Source organism: Bombina bombina, chromosome 3, assembly GCF_027579735.1.
Source record: "Bombina bombina isolate aBomBom1 chromosome 3, aBomBom1.pri, whole genome shotgun sequence".
In the NCBI taxonomy this organism is placed as follows: Eukaryota; Metazoa; Chordata; class Amphibia; order Anura; family Bombinatoridae; genus Bombina; species Bombina bombina.
The window spans coordinates 290,295,172-290,316,162 of NC_069501.1; the positions used below are offsets into that span (position 1 = coordinate 290,295,172).

Genomic DNA, 20,991 nt, shown 5'->3' on the forward strand with positions numbered 1-20,991 from the left:
TGAAGTTACTTCATCTCAACAGTCCTGTGTGGAAACAGCAATCGATCTTAGTAACGTTTGCTAAAATCATCTTCCTCTTACAAACAGAAATCTTCATCTCTTTTCTGTTTCAGAGTAAATAGTACATACCAGCACTATTTTAAAATAACAAACACTTGATTGAAGGATAAAAATTACATTTAAACACCAAAAAACTCTTAACCATCTCCGTGGAGATGTTGCCGGTGCAACGGCAAAGAGAATGACTGGGGTGGGCGGAGCCTAGGAGGGATCATGTGACCAGCTTTGCTGGGCTCTTTGCCATTTCCTGTTGGGGAAGAGAATATCCCACAAGTAAGGATGACGCCGTTGACCGGACACACCTATGTTGGAGAAAACTATTTTACAGTATACTGTCCCTTTAATGAAGTATCATTTTTTTTTTTTTTTTTTTTTTAAATATTGCTTTGGTTCTTTGTGAAGGGGCACTGTAATCAAAAAGCAGTGTTCAAATAAGTTAAATAGGATTTTTGCCATATTGAAAATTTTGCAGCAGCATTTAATATATATATTTCCCTTCCCTACACAGCTCGCTAATTTCCTTCATTGTTGATATTTGATTATTATTCCTGCGCAAGGTTACCTCAACAATAGGCTAGTCTCTGCGGTGATTAGACACCTAAAACTTCTTAACAAGTTGTCTTAGTTGCCCACACTACCTTGGCAAAGGTGTTGATTTCATTAGATAGTGAGAGCCCATGAGTCATCACGTGTGAGAATTCCCTTCCTGACCACTAGGAAGAGACAAAAGATTCCTCAACACACCAGAGCTGCTTCTACTTTCCATGATCCTCAGTCATTTTTACTTGCCTTCTTGATGAGGAGTGAGGTGAAAGTTGAAGTGCAGATCTAATCATTGTTAAGAATAATCCTCTTATTGATTGAAGGCCTATTTGTTTCATAAGGTGTTGAAAACTCATAAGCCATTACTCCTGGAAATTAAACTTCTGGCCTCTAGGAGGAGGCAAAGAACCCAAACACTCCACAAGCTTTTAATCCATCTCACCTCTATGGTATCCCACTTAAAGGGACATGAAACCCAAATTATTTCTTTCATGATTTAGAAAGAGCAAGCATTTTTAAACAACTTTCTTATTTACTTCTATTATCTAATTTGCTTAACTCTCTTGGTATCTTTTGCTGAACAGCATATCTAGATAGGCTCAGTAGCTGCTGATTGGTGGCTGCACACAGATGCTTCGTGTGATTGGCTCACCCATGTATATTGCTATTTCTTCAACAAAGGATATCTAAAGAATGAAGCAAATTAGATAATAGAAGTAAATTGGGATGGTGTTTAAAATTGTATTCTCTATCCGAATCATGACAGAAATATTTTGGGTTTAGTGTCCCTTTAATCTTTGCCTCTCAGAAGGAAGGTGAAGAGGAAAGTTTTTTTCTGTCCAATGTTCCAAGGAATCCTGTAAAAGCTCAAGCTTTTCTTCAGTCTGTCTCAGATCTGGAAGATATGGGAGTGATTGTTCCAGTTCCTTTACAGGAACAGGGGATGGGATTTTATTCAAATCTCTTCATTGTTCCAAAGAAGGAAGATACTTTCAGACCAGTTCTAGCTCTGAACAGGTTGGTAAGGATTCCATCTTTCAGAATGTTCAGACTATTTTGCTTTTTGTTCAGCAAGGTCAGTTTATGTCCACAATAGATTTAAAGAATGCTTACATTTATGTTCCTATTTACAGAGATTATTTCCAGTTTTTAGTTTGTCGCTCTTCCATTCGATCTGGCTACAGCTCCAAGAATATTCACAAAGGTTCTGATGCCCTTTTGTGTGTGATCAGGTTTAAGGGTATTGCAGTGTTGCAATACCTTAACAAGATCTTGGTTCACGCTCCATCTTTTCCTTTAGCAGCTTGTTATTTTTTCATTAGAATGGTTGGAGGATCAATTTTTACAAAGAGTTCTTTGATTCCTCAGACAAAAGTAACGTTCTTGGGTTTTCAAATATATTCAGTATTCATGAGTTATTTTCTCCAACAGAACAGAGAAGGTTAAAATTGATGTCAGCTTGTCTGAACCATCAGTTTCTCTTGTTTCCTTTAGTGGCTCTGTGTATGGAAGTCTTAGTTCTCATGATCGCAACTTCACATGCAATTACATTTGCACGATTTTACAAGGCCTCTTTAGCTTTGTATGTTGCGTCAATAGTGCAGGGATTATACTCCGCTGTCTCAAAGGATATTTTTGGATCCCAGTACAAGTCAGTCTCTAACTTGGTGGCAGGATCATCAGTTTATTATCCAGGGGGCTTCTTTTTGTCATCCTACCAGGACTGTGATCATTACAGATGCAAGTCTCTCAGGTTGGAAAGCTGTTTGGCGGTCTCTTATAGTAGAGGGAGTTTTGGATCCTCGGGAGGTAAGGTTACCAATCAATGTTCTATGCAACTCTGTGCAATTTTCAGGGTCCTTCAAGCTAGTTCTCTGTTAAAAAGGGAGTCTCATCTCTTTTTCCAGAAGCTTATGTCAACCACCAGGGGGGACTCAAAGTTCCCTGGCATTGATGGAGGTGTCTCAGATTCTCTCATGGGCAGAAACCAATTCTTGTCTGCTCTCAGAGCAGGTACGTCTCTCATCCGTGTCCTTTATCCCGGTAATAAAAAGGCAGAAATATGGACAGGAAGTAGAGAAGGGATGAAGTAGTAAAGAAGGAACAGAGTTGTATGATCCTGCCCGGGGATTTCAGGATAAGTGAGAAAAGTTTTTCAGATAAGATTGAAGTTGGTAAGGGGGAATTTTCTCAGGTATTCCCCTAAGATGCAATTTTTTTTTGTCTGTGACCCCCTATTATCGAGATCCTCTAGAAGGTTAAAGTCTCTGAACCTTCCTCAATTTATTCAACTCTGTCAAATAGATCAGGGAATCGGAGATCTGCCTTATGAGTCATCAGATGTTTGCATGGCTCCTGTCTGGGAGTTGGGCTCAGGAGAGGGGGAGCTCTGTCTTTTTCGGGATGGTTGGGATTCCAAAGTTTTGAAAAAGGTATTGAGCTTCAAGTTTGCAAATAAAGTACCTTTGTTCTGCTTGTCCGTTTTCTGGATGCCATATTGCAGAGACGATTATATTTAGCTGCCAATGCAAATGTAGAGAATGCGTTAGCCTAGTTGGGGAACAGGGGCACTGGATGGGTGCTAGACTGCACACAAGGAGAAATAATAAAGGCTCTGTTTGTGAGCAAGTCAGTTAATTGTGTATTGATTCGAAGGTTTTCACAGTTCGTGATCTGGGGGTGCCAGGAGTGTCTATTTGCCCTTGTAAACAGGGAAAACCTGTGTGGTATAAATGTATAGCTTTTATGCCAGTAGACTTAGATGTATAATGGCAAGCTTGTGGTGAGTAGAGAAGCCACCATTTAGAAAAAAAAGGGCTGGGAGCTCTTTAAGATTTTTTTTTACATGAGTTACCCCAATCTTTCAGATGAAGAGGGATTGGTAGAGGAGAGTCCACGGCTTCATTCATTACTTGTGTTAATTAAGAACCTGGCCACCAGGAGGAGGCAGACACCCCAGCCAAAGGCTTAAATACCTCCCCCACTCCGCTCATCCCCCGTCATTCTTTGCCTTTCGTCACAGAAGGTTGGCAGAGAAGTGTCGGAAGATTCACAGTAGTCTCTTATAGAGGGTAGTACTCTTCACAATGGGACTGGAGTTTTAAGAAGCCCTGTCAGCCTCTCAGTAAGAGCATGGGTGAAAGTTAAAATCCGGAGATGCAGGGAGAGTCTTTCTGCAAAACCATCCCAGCTCAGATTAACAGCTCCATAAGCTATCAGTACTGACGAGTTTCGCTGCCTGCTTTCTGCTCTCAAGTCCATGTCAGGAGCGATGCTACTAACCTGTCACACTTAAAAGGCTGTGTTCCTGTTCCACTGCATAGATTCTGGTAAGATCGTTTAATTTTTTATACATGTGTGATAACGCTAGAAGACAGGGGCAAAGTGTGACTCCTTTTATCTATAGAATCAAGGGTTAATATCTCCTGAGGGGGATTATTGAACAGAGGGAGTCATCTTATATGTTTACAGGTGGCCTCGGTTTACTCCGGTTCAATTTGCGCCATTTCAGAATATCAACCTTTTTTTTTAGTCATGTGACTGCTTTTGAAAAGCAGTGCACTAATTAAAATAGCTAGTAGGTGGAGCTGTCTGCTTGTGTTGCAGCAAAGTTATGCAACTTAGTAGACTGAAATTAATCTGTGTACACAGAACAGACCTTAGCTATCGAGCAGCTTTCAAGCAACAAGATCTAGCAGCCACTTCCCTATTATCTTCCTGTCCAGCTGCTTGAGGTGGGGGTGCCTAACTGCCTATTAATCATTCCAGATTGAAATGCATAGAATAGGTGCAGACCCGATATTATCTAACATGCTAACAACGCAGAGAACTATTTGCAGATAAATGCAAGTAAAAAAATATTTTTGTTCATTAAACTTAGTTTGATGATAGTCTGTTGTGTGATTATTTAATTAGGTTTATAATGCTGTTTAGCATTTAAAGTCTTCATTTCAAAGCTTTAACAATAATGTATTAGGTGTTACTTATGACAATTTTGAGAGGGGCCTGGAATCTAACTCCCTTACTTCCCATTGACTTACATTATAAACTGGGTTTCAATTTACAACGGTTTCAATTTACAACTATTCCTTCTGGAACCTAACCCCGGCGTAAACTGAGGGCTACCTGTATTTGAGTTTATGCTGCTTTTATGTGTGAGATGTTATGGGCTCATAGGCTGTTATGGAATAAACAGGTTTCACTTTCACTTGGCACGCTTTTTTTCATAGCAGGGACGATCCTGCATTGTGCACCATGCAATTCTTTCCCTCTTCCTTGACCGGGTGTCTATCATAGAGGAGTCCTAACTCACTGTACTGTCTGGGTCATGGAAGGTGGGGTGTACCCCCAGCTATTAGGATATAAAGGTGCAGTTTTTTTTTAATAAAATGTTTTATTTCTATAGTTCTCTGGTTATTGCACTAGCGATGGAGGATTCTGTAAAGCAATGCTTTCCAAACTGTGTGTCGTGACACATTAGTGTGTCGGGGCAATGTGTAGGTGTGTCCCTGCTTTAGCACAAATTTTTTTGAATTTAATTTTTTTGGGGGTTTCAGACTTTCCGCCTACCGGCTATGCATATCACATGGTTGACACGTGATTGATACCTAATTGGTCACAGATCATCCTAACCTATTGGCACAGCTCAGTGGGAACTGAAACTATTCCCATTGGCGGGAAATGGGTTGCTGACTGCACGTGTAGTCTTCTCAATCAGTCCGTGACTGCATGTGTAGTTAGTGAGTGGAATAGCAGTGTGTTTGCAGCGTGGGTAGTAGTCAGTTGGACTTGCAGAGCTCTGAGGGCGGTAGCTTAAATGCTGAGCTGGTCAGAAGTCAAAGTGTTTTTTTATGCAGCTAGCTCCCAGTAGTGCATTGCTGCTCTTGATATATGGATAGGAATTGGAAGCTTAAAAATGCGAGTGTCTTTATCTAATATTCCACCAAATATTCTGAAACTGTGTTCATCCCATCAACCTCATAAATCCCATTAAAATAGTAAGTAGCTATTGGTGTTATTAAACTGTTTTTTTAATTCTTGCACATACATACTGTTACTTGTAAATACATAAATTATATAATAGCAAAATGTATGTGTCCGTATCTCTTAAAACAAGTTAGTTTAACCTCCTATTTGCTAGTACAACTGAATTATTGTGTCGTGAAATGATGTAGGTCTAAAAAGTGCATCACCGACATGAAAAGTTTGGAAAGCTCTGCTGTAAAGAGTAATTCCTGTTTATATTGTGAGGAGGCCTTAGTACCGCCCCCTCAATTATGTTCCATATGCCTTGATATTGTGATAATATCAAACATGTTTAATACCACTTAGCCGTCCACCTCTGAGGAGTTGTTGTCCAGTGAGGTGCGTACCCTACATGCTTATCTCTCTACACATGCAGTTTCCCATAGTATTGCTGATCCTCCATCTGGAGGCGGCCATTTTTTCACCAGACGTTACTGCGAAGCTCAGACGGCTGTGTCTGCTGCCTTTAATGCTTTACCTCGCCCTGCTAAGCGCAAGCGAAAGGTTACATAGTGCACTCCTTCCCAGAGTACATAAGATAATTTATTGGATTTAACTGATAGGGTTATCCAAGGATGAAGTTCTTTCTGAGACTTCAGAGTATGAACATTCTGGTTCGGAGTCTGCTGCCTCTAAACCTCCGGCTGCGGAGGAATCAGACTTTAGTTTTAGGAATTTGCGCTTTCTTCTAAAGGAAGTTTTTTGGCGAATTCAGTGGTTCTAGAGGCCAAATTGCCTGAGGAACTTTTGATTCCTAAATTGGATAGAGTTTGAGGACAGGTTTATAACTTATCCTTCCCTGCTCCTGTTAGATGGCGAACATTAGTAAGAATAAATGGGACTGGATTGTTCCTCTCTTCTCCCTTTAACAAATTGTTCCCGGTCCTGGACTCTCAATGGAGTTGTGAGGTTCCGTCCCTAAAAGGGATGGCGCTATCTTCACCTTTGCTAAATGTATTACTATCCCGTTTGAGGATAGCGCTTCGTTTTTAAGAGCCGATGGATAAAGGATGGAAACACTGTTAAGAAAGTTGTTTCAACATAAGGGATATTTGTTTCAACCGGAGATGGCCGATGCTGGAGAAACTAACTTCTGGTGTGACTCCTTATAGGATTGATTGGGGTGGAGAGGTCCCCTCGACGTTACTCAGGAAAGATTTACGGCCTTGAGGGTAGCTATTTATTTTATCTGTGATGCTATTAGGTAGATTATTCGCCTAAATGCTAAGACTTCAGCTTTTTCTGTTCAGGCCCGTCAGGCTCTGGCTGAAGTCATGATCTGTGGATATGACTTCTAAGTCTATACTTTTTCCCCTCCCCTTTAAGGGAATGATTTTGTTTGGTCCAGGCTTGAACTCAGTTATCTCCACGATCACAGGGGGCAAGGGTGCCCTTCTTGCAAGAGAATTTGACCAAGTCTAAGGGACAATTTTCGTTCTTTTCATTTTGATAAAGCCCATGTCAGCAGTCCTCCGCTAAGCCTGAGCAAACCAAGAGCTCATGGAAGCCGGCTCAGTCCTGGAGCAAGAAGCAGTTTATATCACCCTGTCTGTTTGGCTCTATCTATTTCTTATATTTAGGAGAATTTCTTGCTGTCTACCGACACTCTGCCCTGAAGACACCTGATCACATCTGATCTTGGAAGCTAAGCAGGGCCTGGTCAGTTCCTGAATGGGGACCACTTGGGAACTCCAGGTACGGTATGCTTAAGGATTCTTCTTGAATTCTGTAGCTTATTACTATTACCAGTGAGTAATTGTAATATTTTGTCTAGTTCTCTATCTTGAACATGTTTTACAGATTCTCTGATTGTTTGCGTAAACCCATGTCACGGCGGGTTTGTTATCCTTTCTGAAAAGATGCTATTTATCTTTTATAGAGAGGTTCCTTTTATCTAGATTATTTTCTGACTTTAAAGTGGACCATTTAAATCCATATCTCCAGTGGGACATGGAGATTTTGTTTAACCTTTGGGTTGTTTTTTTCAAAGGATTTGTCCCTTTGGTCATCCTTGGTCTTTGGTAATATTCTCTGGTCTCTCTTCAGATCGTAAAAATCTTTTTGTCTTTTTCTAAAGATATCTGTGGAGAGGAGAACCATGAGTTTTTGCAAATTTTTAAAGGTTCTATTCTGTAGAACTAAAAGATGGAGTCCTGGGTTCATTCCCAGGTAAGGCCTAGCAAGGGAGACTCCAGTGTAATTCATGCCATGCTTTTTGTGGATGAAGATAGATTCTCCTTCTATGAAGATTTTTCTGACAGATGTCAAAAAATTAAAATTTTCTGGTTTATTGCTTTTTTCTTCAGTCCTCTATTCGTCCATCAGTGGTTTAGTGTATGAAAGTATTTGGTCTGATGGTTGCTTCCATTGACATTTTTCCTTGGACTCGGTTCCATCTGATACTCTTACAGTTATACATGCTCAGACTGTGGACCAGAGACTTCTCGTATCTATCGCAGAGGATATCTCTGCATTCACTAACAAGAAATTCTCTTACTTGGTGGATTTCGAAGGTCATCTGTCTCAGGGTACATGCTTCCTTAGACCAACCTGGGTGATTGGGACCACAGACACCAGCCTTTCAGCAGTTTGGGGTTCTCTAAAGCTCTGGGTCTTTGGAGTCCTCTCTTCCCATTATCTCTTAGAGTTGAGAGCAATTTACAATGCCTTGATAGCCTGGCCTCAACTAGCTTTAGTCTGGTTTATCAGATTTCAATTGGGCATTATCTCTTCGGTGGAATACATTAAAGGGACACTGAACCCAAATTTTTTTAGTGATTCAGATAGAGCATGCAATTTTTAACAACTTTCTAATTTACTCCTATTATCAATTTTTCTTCGTTCTCTTGCTTTCTTTATTTGAAAAAGGCATCTAAGCTATTTTTTTGGTTCAGGACAATGGAAAGCACTTGTTTATTGGTAGGGGAATTTACCCACCAATCAGCAAGAACAACAGTGTGTTCACCAAAAATGGGCCGGCATCTAAACTTACATTCTTGCATTTCAAATAATGATACAGAGAGAATGAAAAGAATTTGATAATAGGAGTAAATTAGAAAGTTGCTTAAAATTGCATGCTCTATCTGAATCACGATAGAAAAAAAATAGGTTCAGTGTCCTTTTAAGCTCCAGGGAGGATCAGAGTTCCTTAGCTACTCTACAGTGGACGGAGTCTCACGATTGTCTCTCCTCTGCCTTCCACATCCCAGGAGTGGACAACTGTAAAGTGGCTTTTTTGTGCAGGCAGATCTTTCATCCCGCGGAGTGGGCTCTCCACCCAGAGTTTTTTTACAACAACTCTCATGTGGGGGGTTCCAGAGTTGGATCTGATGGCATCTCGTCTAAACGCCTGTAAGAATCAATACAGGGAATTGGTTAGGTCTCACAAATATCGGGGCTGTTAAGTCACAATCCCCTATTCTGATCCTAGACTGAGGGCCCAGTATGGGTTAAAAAAGGAATTCTCAACTCTACAAAAAGGATTAGCTCAATTAGTGAGAGCTGAATCCAATACTTGCTGAACAGAGGAGAAAAGGATTTTAGTGCCTGATTTGTGGTTTAACAGGCAAGAGTGAGACAAAAAATGAAACTTGCATATATTACTAAAGATTAACTAGGCTATCTTTAGTTATTCTTAAGTTAATAAGTCAGTTTACTTGTAGGAGTATCACTGAAGATAGTGTCACATAAATGCAGCTTTTCCTGAGGTGTATGTACATAGGCACAATGAAAACAAAGATAGTTCAGTTCACAGCATAAAAGATATCATATTGCGATAATACCTGATAAGTCCAGAGAACACTTTCAAAATGATAATGCCAAAGGAAAATTCAATACCTTTAATCCTGTGGTCTGGTGAAAGATTCAGCTAGACCTGGATTCCGGTATCGCCAAACAGGAAGTGCAGGCTGTGAGTGTATCAGAGGAGCTGCTGACAGGCACGGCAGAGGAATTCTGAAGAGCAGAATCTGTGAGCGGTAAGCGTATAAGCTTAGGTAAATGCTGAGGAGACAAAGGTATTTGTAGCAAGCATAAGAAATAACACAAAGTAGCAGGAAATAGCTTTTGGTCTGTTCCTGTGAGTAGGCTCAGGTAGAGATCCGGAGAGCATGTAGATAGCTTCAGCACAAGCCAAGAAATTCAGCATAAGGATCAAATTACAGAGCACAGGATTTAGTTAGGAGGAGCCTTATAAAGGTTCAAATTTGAAGGAACAGACAAACAGACAAGACCTCAAACATGACAACGCCAAGCTTTCAAAGTATGGTTCTAGATCAAGTGATCCACAAGCCGCTCTTATAGACGCTTTGGCGGTGACTTGGATCTTCTGTCTGGCGTACCTGTTCCACCCTGTTTGCTCTCCTTCCTCGAGTATTTGCTCGTATAAAACAAGAGAGGTCGTCTATGATTCTTATAGCTCCAGTCTAGCTTCGCAGAATCTGGTTTGCGGATCTGGTAAGGATGTCATCTATTCCACCTTGGAGGTTTCCTCTGAGGAAGGACCTTCTACTTCAGGGTCCATTCCTTCATCCAAATCTGGATTCTCTGAAGCTGACTTCTTGGAGATTGAACGCCTAGTTTTGTCTAGACGTGTTTTTTTTCTGAGGCGGTTATTGATACCATGATTCAGGCTCGTAAACCTGTTACTCTCAGGATTTACCATTAGGTACTGCAAATACGGGTTTCTCCTGGAGCCGGGTGAGGATTCCCAGTATATTATCCTTTCTTCAGGATGTTCTGGAGAAAGGGTTGTCAGTCAGGAATCTGAAGAGTCAGATATCTGCACTGTCTATTCTTTTGCGCAAACACCTGGCTGATTTGCCAGATGTTCAAGCTTTTGCTCAGGCCCTGGTTGGAATCAGGTACAAAAAAGAGAGAGAAGTTTGACAGTACCCAGCACTCACAAAACACTATATAGTAACAGTATGCATTGAAAACCGGATTGTGTCCAGAACTGGTTATTAAAACGTAACTTTTACTAATGATAGGATAAAATAAAAAAGGTTGGTAAATAGTACCAAATGTATAACATAAATATGTGAGACATACATTTAAAACTTAGATTAAGAAACAGATCAGGACTCTGTGTGTGAGACTTCAAAAACAGAATTACTTCCCTGGGTAATAGTTCAAATACACCGTAACCCTCAGGGCTCAGAGAATACACGGATTGCTCTAAAGCTAATCTAAAAAGGGGATTGACCCCAACAACATTACCTAATCTGAGCAATACTGGTACCTAGAGCAGGAGAGGAAACGGTTTATAAATGACTGATTAAGGAAGGCAATTGCCACATCAATATAAGCTTAGAAAAGTTCCAGGTAAACACAAATTAGCAAGGCTCATGCACACAGACAAGGCCTGATGTACATTTCGCCGTTAGCACGGCTTTCTCAGAGGCTCTTATCCAGTCATTCTCTTGCAAGCCTCAACCAAGATGGAGGTCGTAAGAGGAGTGTGGTGTTTTATACTTAGTTTATTCTTCAATCAAAAGTTTGTTATTTTTAAATGGTACCGGAGTGTACTGTTTATCTCAGGCAGTATTTAGAAGAAGAATCTGCCTGCGTTTTCTATGATCTTAGCAGAAGTAACTAAGATCCATGGCTGTTCTCACATATTCTGAGGAGTGAGGTAACTTCAGAGAGGGAATGGCGTGCAGGTTATCCTGCAATAAGGTATGTGCAGTTAATATATTTCTAGGGATGGAATTTGCTAGAAAATGCTGCTGATACTGAACTAATGTAAGTAAAGCCTTAAATGCAGTGAGAGCTACTGGTATCAGGCTTATTAATTGAGATGCATACTCTTATAAAAATGTAATATTAAACGTTTGCTGGCATGTTTAATCGTTTTTATATATGTTTGGTGATAAAACTTATTGGGGCCTAGTTTTTTTCCACATGGCTGGCTTGAATTCTGCCTAGTAACAGTTTCCTGACTTTCCACTGTTGTAATATGAGTGGGAGGGGTTTTTTTGTGCCGCAAAAATTACAGACACAGACATCCAGCTTCTTCCTGCATGATCCAGGATATCTCTGGAGGGCTCAAAAGGCTTCAAAGTCGTTTTTGAGGGAGGTAACAAGCCACAGTAGAGCTGTGGCAGTTGTTGTGACTATTTAAAAAAACAACAACAAAAAAAAAACGTTTTTGTCAGTTATTATTCTGTGTTTGATATTAAGGGGTTAATCATCCATTTGCAAGTGGGTGCAATGCTCTGCTAACTTGTTACATACACTGTAAAAATTTTGTTAGTGTAATTGCCTTTTTTCACTGTTATTTCAAATTTTGGCAAAAATTTGTGTTTCTTAAAGGTGCAGTAACGTTTTTTATATTGCTTGTAAACTTGTTTAAAGTGTTTTCCAAGCTTGCTAGTCTCATTGCTAGTCTGTTTAAACATGTCTGACACAGAGGAAACAACTTGTTCATTATTTTTGAAAGCCATGGTGGAGCCCCATAGGAGAATGTGTACTAAATGTATTGATTTCACCTTAAACAGTAAAGATCAGTCTTTAACTATAAAAGAAATATCACCAGAAGATTCTGACGTGGGGGAAGTTATGCCGACTAACTCTACCCACGTGTCAGACCCTTCGCCTCCCGCTTCAGTCTGTGGGTGACGTCTCTGATTCGGGGAAACCTGATTCAGAGATTTCTAATTTTAAATTTAAGCTTGAGAACCTCCGTGTATTGCTTGGGGAGGTATTAGCTGCTCTGAATGACTGTAACACAGTTGCAGTACCAGAGAAATTGTGTAGGCTGGATAAATACTATGCGGTGCCGGTGTATACTGATGTTTTTCCTATACCTAAAAGGCTTACAGAAATTATTAGCAAGGAGTGGGATAGACCGGGTGTGCCTTTTTCCCCACCTCCTATATTTAGAAAAATGTTTCCAATAGACGCCACTACACGGGACTTATGGCAGACGGTCCCTAAGGTGGAGGGAGCAGTTTCTACTTTAGCAAAGCGTACCACTATCCCGGTTGAGGACAGTTGTGCTTTTTCAGATCCAATGGATAAAATAATTGGAGGGTTACCTTAAGAAAATGTTTATTCAACAAGGTTTTATTTTACAGCCCCTTGCATGCATAGCGCCTGTCACGGCCGCGGCGGCATTCTGGTTTGAGGCCCTGGAAGAGGCCATCCATACAGCTCCATTGATTGAAATTATTGACAAGCTTAGAACACTTAAGCTAGCTAACTCATTTGTTTATGATGCCATTGTTCATTTGACTAAACTAACGGCTAAGAATTCCGGATTCGCCATCCAGGCGCGTAGGGCGCTATGGCTTAAATCCTGGTCAGCTGACGTGACTTCGAAGTCTAAATTACTCAACATTCCTTTCAAGGGGCAGACCTTATTCGGGCCTGGTTTGAAGGAAATTATTGCTGACATTACTGGAGGTAAGGGTCATACCCTTCCTCAGGACAGGGCCAAAGCAAAGGCCAAACAGTCTAATTTTCGTGCCTTTCGAAATTTCAAGGCAGGTGCAGCATCAACTTCCTCCGCTTCAAAGCAAGAGGGAACTTTTGCTCAATCTAAGCAGGCCTGGAAACCTAACCAGTCCTGGAACAAAGGCAAGCAGGCCAGAAAGCCTGCTGCTGCCTCTAAGACAGCATGAAGGAACGGCCCCCTATCCGGCGACGGATCTAGTAGGGGGCAGACTTTCTCTCTTCGCCCAGGCATGGGCAAGAGATGTTCAAGATCATATCTCAAGGATATCTTCTGGACTTCAAAGCTTCCCCTCCACAAGGGAGATTTCATCTTTCAAGGCTATCTGCAAATCAGATAAAGAAAGAGGCATTCCTACGCTGTGTGCAAGACCTCCTAATTATGGGAGTGATCCATCCAGTTCCGCGGACGGAACAAGGACAGGGTTTTTATTCAAATCTGTGGTTCCCAAAAAAGAGGGAACCTTCAGACCAATTTTGGATCTAAAGATCTTAAACAAATTCCTCAGAGTTCCATCTTTCAAAATGGAAACTATTCAGACCATCCTACCCATGATCCAAGAGGGTCAGTACATGACCACAGTGGACCTAAAGGATGCCTACCTTCACATACCGATTCACAAAGACCATCATCGGTTTCTAAGGTTTGCCTTTCTAGACAGGCATTACCAATTTGTAGCTCTTCCCTTCGGGTTGGCTACAGCCCCGAGAATCTTTACAAAGGTTCTGGACTCACTTCTGGCGGTTCTAAGACCGCGAGGCATAGCGGTAGCTCCGTATCTAGACGACATCCTGATACAGGCGTCAAACTTTCAAGTTGCCAAGTCTCATACAGAGAGAGTTCTGGCATTTCTGAGGTCGCACGGGTGGAAAGTGAACGAGGAAAAGAGTTCTCTATCCCCACTCACAAGAGTCTCCTTCTTAGGGACTCTTATAGATTCTGTAGAAATGAAAATTTACCTGACGGAGTCCAGGTTATCAAAACTTCTAAATGCTTGCCGTGTTCTTCACTCCATTCTGCACCCTTCGGTGGCTCAGTGTATGGAGGTAATCGGCTTAATGGTAGCGGCAATGGACATAGTGCCATTTGCGCGCCTACATCTCAGACCGCTGCACTTGTGCATGCTGAGTCAGTGGAATGGGGATTACACAGATTTGTCCCCTCTGCTAAATCTGGATCAAGAGACCAGAGATTCTCTTCTCTGGTGGTTGTCTCGGGTCCACCTGTCCAAGGGTATGACCTTTCGCAGGCCAGATATGACAATTGTAACAACAGATGCCAGCCTTCTAGGTTGGGGTGCAGTCTGGAACTCCCTGAAGGCACAGGGATTGTGGACTCAGGAGGAGAAACTCCTTCCAATAAGTATTCTGGAGTTAAGAGCGATATTCAATGCTCTTCTGGCTTGGCCTCAGTTAGCAACACTGAGGTTCACCAGATTTCAGTCGGACAACATCACGACTGTGGCTTACATCAACCATCAAGGGGGAACCAGGAGTTCCCTAGCGATGTTAGAAGTCTCAAAAATAATTCGCTGGGCAGAGTCCCACTCTTGCCACCTGTCAGCAATCCATATCCCAGGCGTGGAGAACTGGGAGGCGGATTTTCTAAGTCGTCAGACTTTCCATCCGGGGGAGTGGGAACTCCATCCGGAGGTGTTTGCTCAATTGATTCATCGTTGGGGCAAACCAGAGTTGGATCTCATGGCGTCTCGCCAGAACGCCAAGCCCCCTTGTTACGGATCCAGGTCCAGGGACCCAGAAGCGACGCTGATAGATGCTCTAGCAGCGCCTTGGTTCTTCAACCTGGCTTATGTGTTTCCACCGTTTCCTCTGCTCCCTCGACTGATTGCCAAAATCAAACAGGAGAGAGCATCGGTGATTCTGATAGCACCTGCGTGGCCACGCAGGACTTGGTATGCAGACCTAGTGGACATGTCATCCTTTCCACCATGGACTCTGCCTCTAAGACAGGACCTTCTAATACAAGGTCCTTTCAATCATCCAAATCTAATTTCTCTGAGACTGACTGCATGGAGATTGAACGCTTGATTCTATCAAAGCGTGGCTTCTCCGAGTCAGTCATTGATACCTTAATACAGGCACGAAAGCCTGTTACCAGGAAAATCTACCACAAGATATGGAGTAAATATCCTTATTGGTGTGAATCCAAGAATTACTCATGGAGTAAGGTTAGGATTCCTAGAATATTGTCTTTTCTCCAATAGGGCTTGGACAAAGGATTATCAGCTAGTTCCTTAAAGGGACAGATTTCTGCTCTGTCTATTCTTTTGCACAATCGTCTGGCAGAGGTTCCAGACGTTCAGGCATTTTGCCAGGCTTTGGTTAGAATTAAGCCTGTGTTTAAACCTGTTGCTCCTCCGTGGAGCTTAAACTTGGTTCTTAAAGTTCTTCAAGGAGTTCCGTTTGAACCCCTTCATTCCATTGATATTAAACTTTTATCTTGGAAAGTTCTGTTTCTCTTGTTAAGTGTGTTCAGTCCACGGGTCATCCATTACTTATGGGATATATTCTCCTTCCCAACAGGAAGTTGCAAGAGGATCACCCAAGCAGAGCTGCTATATAGCTCCTCCCCTCACATGTCATATCCAGTCATTCTCTTGCAACCCTCAACAAAGAAGGAGGTCGCGAGAGGAGTTGGAGTTTTTACTTAATTATTCTTCAATCAAAAGTTTATTTTAAAATGACACCGGAGTGTGCCGTTTTTTGTATCTCAGGCAGTATTTGGAGAAGAATCTGCCTGCGTTTTTCTGTGATCTTAGCAGACGTAACTAAGATCCGCTGGCTGTTCTCGACATTCTGAGGAGTAGGGTAACTTCAGAAAGAGGGGAATAGCATGCGGGGTCCCCCGCAAAAGAGGTATGTGCAGTACATTATTTTCTGGGAATGGAATTGACTAAGAAAATACTGCTGTTACCCATATGATGTAAGTATAGCCTTAAATGCAGTAGTAGCGACTGGTATCAGGCTGATAAATGTATGCGCAGTTGAGTTATTTTCTAGGGACTAGAATTTGACTGAGAAAATACTGTTAATACTGAAATAATGTTTAAGCCTTATCTGCAGTGGAAGCGACTGGTAGCAGGCTTAGTGATAACTTTGCATGACATTCAAAATGTTGTTTTTAAAACGTTTACTGGCATGTTATTCGTTTTGTAAGGTACTTTGGTGATAAATCTTTTTGGGCATGATTTTTTTCCACATGGCTAACGTATTTTCTGCATAGAAACCGTTATATCAGGTCTCCCACTGTTGTAATATGAGTGGGAGGGACCTTGTTTTTGCGCCTTGTTGCGCAGTTAAAATTCTAGCACAGTCTTCCTGTTTCTTCCTCCTTGATCCAGGACGTCTCTAGAGAGCTCAGGGGTCTTCAAAATTCGTTTTTGAGGGAGGTAATCAGTCACAGCAGATCTGTGACAGTGTGTTTGACTGTGATAAAAGCGTTAAATCTTAATTTGATATCCGTTTTTGGGTATTGAGGGGTTAATCATCCTTTTGCTAATGGGTGCAATCCTCTGCTAATTAATACATTTCTTTGTTATTCAACTGTGTTTTTAAAAGCGCTGCAGCGTTTTTTATATTGCTTGTAAACTTATTGAAAGTGATTTCCAAGCTTGCTAGTTTCATTGCTAGTCTGTTTAAACATGTCTGATACAGAGGAATCTGCTTGTTCATTATGTTCAAAAGCCGATGTGGAGCCCAATAGAAATATGTGTACCAATTGTATTGATATTACTTTGAATAAAAGTCAATCTGTACCGATAAAGAAATTATCACCAGACAACGAGGGGGAAGTTATGCCGTCCAACTCTCCTCACGTGTCAGTACCTGCATCTCCCGCTCGGGGGGTGCGTAAGATTGAGGCGCCAAGTACATCAAGGCCCTTACAAATCACTTTACATGATATGGCTAATGTTATGAAAGAAGTATTATACAATATGCCCGAATTAAGAGGCAAGCGCGATAGCTCTGGGTTAAGGACAGAGCGCGCTGATGACACGAGAGCCATGTCTGATACTGCGTCACAATTTGCAGAACATGAGGACGGTGAGCTTCATTCTGTCGGTGACGGTTCTGATCCGGGGAGACCGGATTCAGAAATTTCAAATTTTAAATTTATGCTTGAGAACCTCCGCGTGTTACTAGGGGAGGTGTTAGCGGCTCTGAATGATTGCGACACGGTGGCAATCCCAGAGAAATTATGTAGGTTGGATAGATACTATGCGGTACCGGTGTGTACTGACATTTTTCCTATACCAAAAAGGCTTACAGAAATTATTAGTAAGTAGTGGGATAGACCCGGTGTGCCCTTTTCCCCTCCTCCGATATTTAGAAAAATGTTCCCTATAGACGCCACCACACGAGACTTATGGCAGACGGTCCCTAAGGTGGAGGGAGCAGTTTCTACTTTAGCTAAACGTACCACTATCCCGGTGGAGGATAGCTGTGCTTTCTCAGATCCAATGGATAAAAAATTAGAGGGTTACCTTAAGAAAATGTTTGTTCAACAAGGTTTTATATTGCAGCCTCTTGCATGCATTGCACCTGTCACGGCTGCAGCGGCATTCTGGTTTGAGTCTCTGGAAGAGGCGATTCGCACAGCACCATTGGATGAGACTTTGAGCAAAGTTAGAACGCTTAAACTGGCTAATGCGTTTGTTTCGGATGCCGTAGTGCATTTAACCAAACTTACGGCTAAAAATTCCGGATTCGCCATACAGGCGCGCAGGGCGCTATGGCTTAAATCCTGGTCAGCAGATGTAACTTCTAAGTCTAAACTACTTAACATTCTTTTCAAAGGGCAGACCTTATTCGGGCCCGGCTTGAAGGAAATTATTGCTGACATTACGGGAAGTAAGGGCCACACCCTTCCTCAGGACAGGGCCAAATCAAAGGCCAAACAGTCTAATTTTCGTGCCTTTCGTAACTTCAAGGCAGGAGCAGCATCAACTTCCTCCGCTCCAAAACAGGAAGGAACTACTGCTCGTTACAGACAGGGTTGGAAAGGCAACCAGTCATGGAACAAGGGCAAGCAGGCCAGAAAGCCTACTTCCGCCCTTAAGACAGCATGAAGACAAGGCCCCCTCTCCGGAGACGGATCTAGTGGGGGGCAGACTTTCTCTCTTCGCCCAGGCCTTGGCAAGAGATGTACAGGATCCCTGGACGTTGGAGATTATATCTCAGGGATACCTTCTGGATTTCAAAACTTCTCCTCCACAAGGGAGGTTTCATCTGTCAAGGTTATCAACAAACCTAGTAAAGAAAGAGGCATTTCTACAATGTGTACAAGACCTCTTAGTGATGGGAGTGATCCACCCAGTTCCGCGAACGGAACGAGGACAAGGGTTTTACTCAAATCTATTTGTGGTTCCCAAAAAAGAGGGAACCTTCAGACAAATCTTAGACTTAAAAATCTTAAACAAATTCCTAAGGGTTCCATCGTTCAAGATGGAAACCATTCGGACCATCCTGCCCATGATTCAAGAGGGTCAATATATGACCACAGTGGACTTAAAGGATGCCTACCTTCACATACCAATTCACAAAGATCATTTTCGGTACCTAAGATTTGCCTTTCTAGACAGGCATAACCAGTTTGTAGCTCTTCCCTTCGGGTTAGCTACGGTCCCGAGAATTTTTACAAAGGTTCTGGGCTCACTTCTGGCGGTACTAAGACCACGAGGCATAGCGGTGGCTCCGTACCTAGACGACATTCTGATTCAAGCGTCAAATTTTCAAAATGCAAAGTCTCATACAGAGATAGTTCTAGCATTTCTGAGGTCACATGGGTGGAAAGTGAACGTGGAAAAGAGTTCTCTGTTACCGCTCACAAGGGTTCCTTTTCTAGGGACTCTTATAGATTCTGTAGAGATGAAGATTTACCTGACGGAGTCCAGGTTATCAAAGATTCTCAATGCTTGCCGTGCCCTTCACTCCATTCCAAGCCCATCAGTAGCTCAGTGTATGGAAGTTATCGGCTTGATGGTCGCGGCAATGGACATAGTGCCATTTGCGCGACTGCATCTCAGACCGCTGCAACTATGCATGCTAAGTCAGTGGAACGGGGATTACTCAGATCTGTCCCCTTTGCTAAATCTGGACCAGGAGACCAGAGATTCTCTTCTCTGGTGGTTGTCACGGGTTCATCTGTCCAAAGGAATGACCTTTCGCAGACCAGATTGGACGATTGTAACAACAGATGCCAGCCTTCTAGGCTGGGGAGCAGTCTGGAACTCCCTGAAGGCTCAGGGATCGTGGACTCAGGAGGAGAAACTCCTACCAATCAACATTCTAGAATTAAGAGCAATATTCAATGCTCTTCTAGCTTGGCCTCAGTTAGCAACACTGAGGTTCATCAGGTTTCAGTCGGACAACATCACGACTGTGGCTTACATCAATCATCAAGGGGGAACCAGGAGTTCCCTAGCGATGTTGGAAGTTTCGAAGATAATTCGCTGGGCAGAGTCACACTCTTGCCACCTGTCAGCGATCTACATCCCAGGTGTGGAGAACTGGGAAGCGGATTTTCTAAGTCGCCAGACTTTTCATCCGGGGGAGTGGGAACTACACCCGGAGGTATTTGCTCAACTGATTTGTCGTTTGGGCAAACCGGATCTGGATCTTATGGCATCTCGCCAGAACGCCAAGCTTCCTCGTTACGGATCCAGGTCCAGGGACCCAGGAGCGGTGCTGGTAGATGCACTTGCAGCCCCTTTGGTTTTCAACATAGCTTATGTGTTTCCACCTTTTCCGTTGCTACCTCAACTGATTGCCAGGATCAAACAGGAGAGAGCATCAGTGATTCTGATAGCGCCTGCGTGGCCACGCAGGACCTGGTATGCAGACCTAGTGGACATGTCGTCCTGTCCACCATGGTTTCTACCTCTGAGGCAGGACCTTCTAATTCAGGGTCCTTTCAACCATCCAAACCTAATTTCTCTGAGGCTGACTGCTTGGAGATTGAACGCTTGATTCTATCAAAGCGTGGGTTTTCGGATTCGGTTATTCATACATTGATACAGGCTCGGAAACCTGTTACCAGAAAAATTTACCATAAGATATGGCGTAAATATTTATATTGGTGTGAATCCAAGAGTTACTCATGGAGTAAGGTTAGGATTCCTAGGATATTGTCTTTTCTACAAGAGGGTTTAGAAAAGGGCTTATCCGCTAGTTCACTAAAGGGACAGATTTCTGCTCTGTCTATTCTTTTACACAAGCGTCTGGCAGGGAATCCAGACGTCCAGGCTTTTTGTCAGGCTTTGGCTACGATTAAGCCTGTGTTTAAGGCTGTTGCTCCTCCGTGGAGCTTAAACTTGGTTCTTAAATTTCTTCAGGGTGTTCCGTTTGAACCCCTTCATTCCATTGATATTAAGCTTTTATCTTGGAAAGTTCTGTTTTTGATGGCTATTTCCTTGGCTCGAAGAGTCTCGGAGTTATCTGCCTTACATTGTGATTCTCCTTATCTGATCTTTCATTCAGACAAGGTAGTCCTGCGTACTAAACCTGGATTTTTGCCTAAGGTTGTTGTTCCATCATTGTGTCCTAATCCTTCTTCAAAGAAGGAACGTCTTTTGCATAATGTAGACGTGGTCCGTGCCCTGAAGTTCTACTTACAGGCAACTAAAGATTTTTGACAAACTTCTTCCCTGTTTGCCGTTTACTCTGGACAGAGGAGAGGTCAAAGGGCTTCGGCTACCTCTCTCTCTTTTTGGCTTCGTAGCATAATACGTTTAGCCTATGAGACTGCTGGACAGCAGCCTCCTGAAAGAATTACAGCTCATTCCACTATAGCTGTGGCTTCCACTTGGGCCTTTAAAAATGAGGCCTCTGTTGAACAGATTTGCAAGGCTGCAACTTGGTCTTCACTTCATACTATTTCCAAATTTTACA

The 20,991-nt window shown here is 42.4% G+C and overlaps 1 non-coding gene across 1 annotated transcript; it reads left to right on the forward strand.

The window, feature by feature from the left end:
• The first annotated feature begins 7,654 nt into the window (after positions 1 to 7,654).
• LOC128655121 (U5 spliceosomal RNA) lies at positions 7,655 to 7,768 on the forward strand. The gene has a single exon (XR_008401674.1). It is a non-coding gene; the product is annotated as a U5 spliceosomal RNA (small nuclear RNA).
• The last annotated feature ends 13,223 nt before the right edge of the window (positions 7,769 to 20,991 follow it).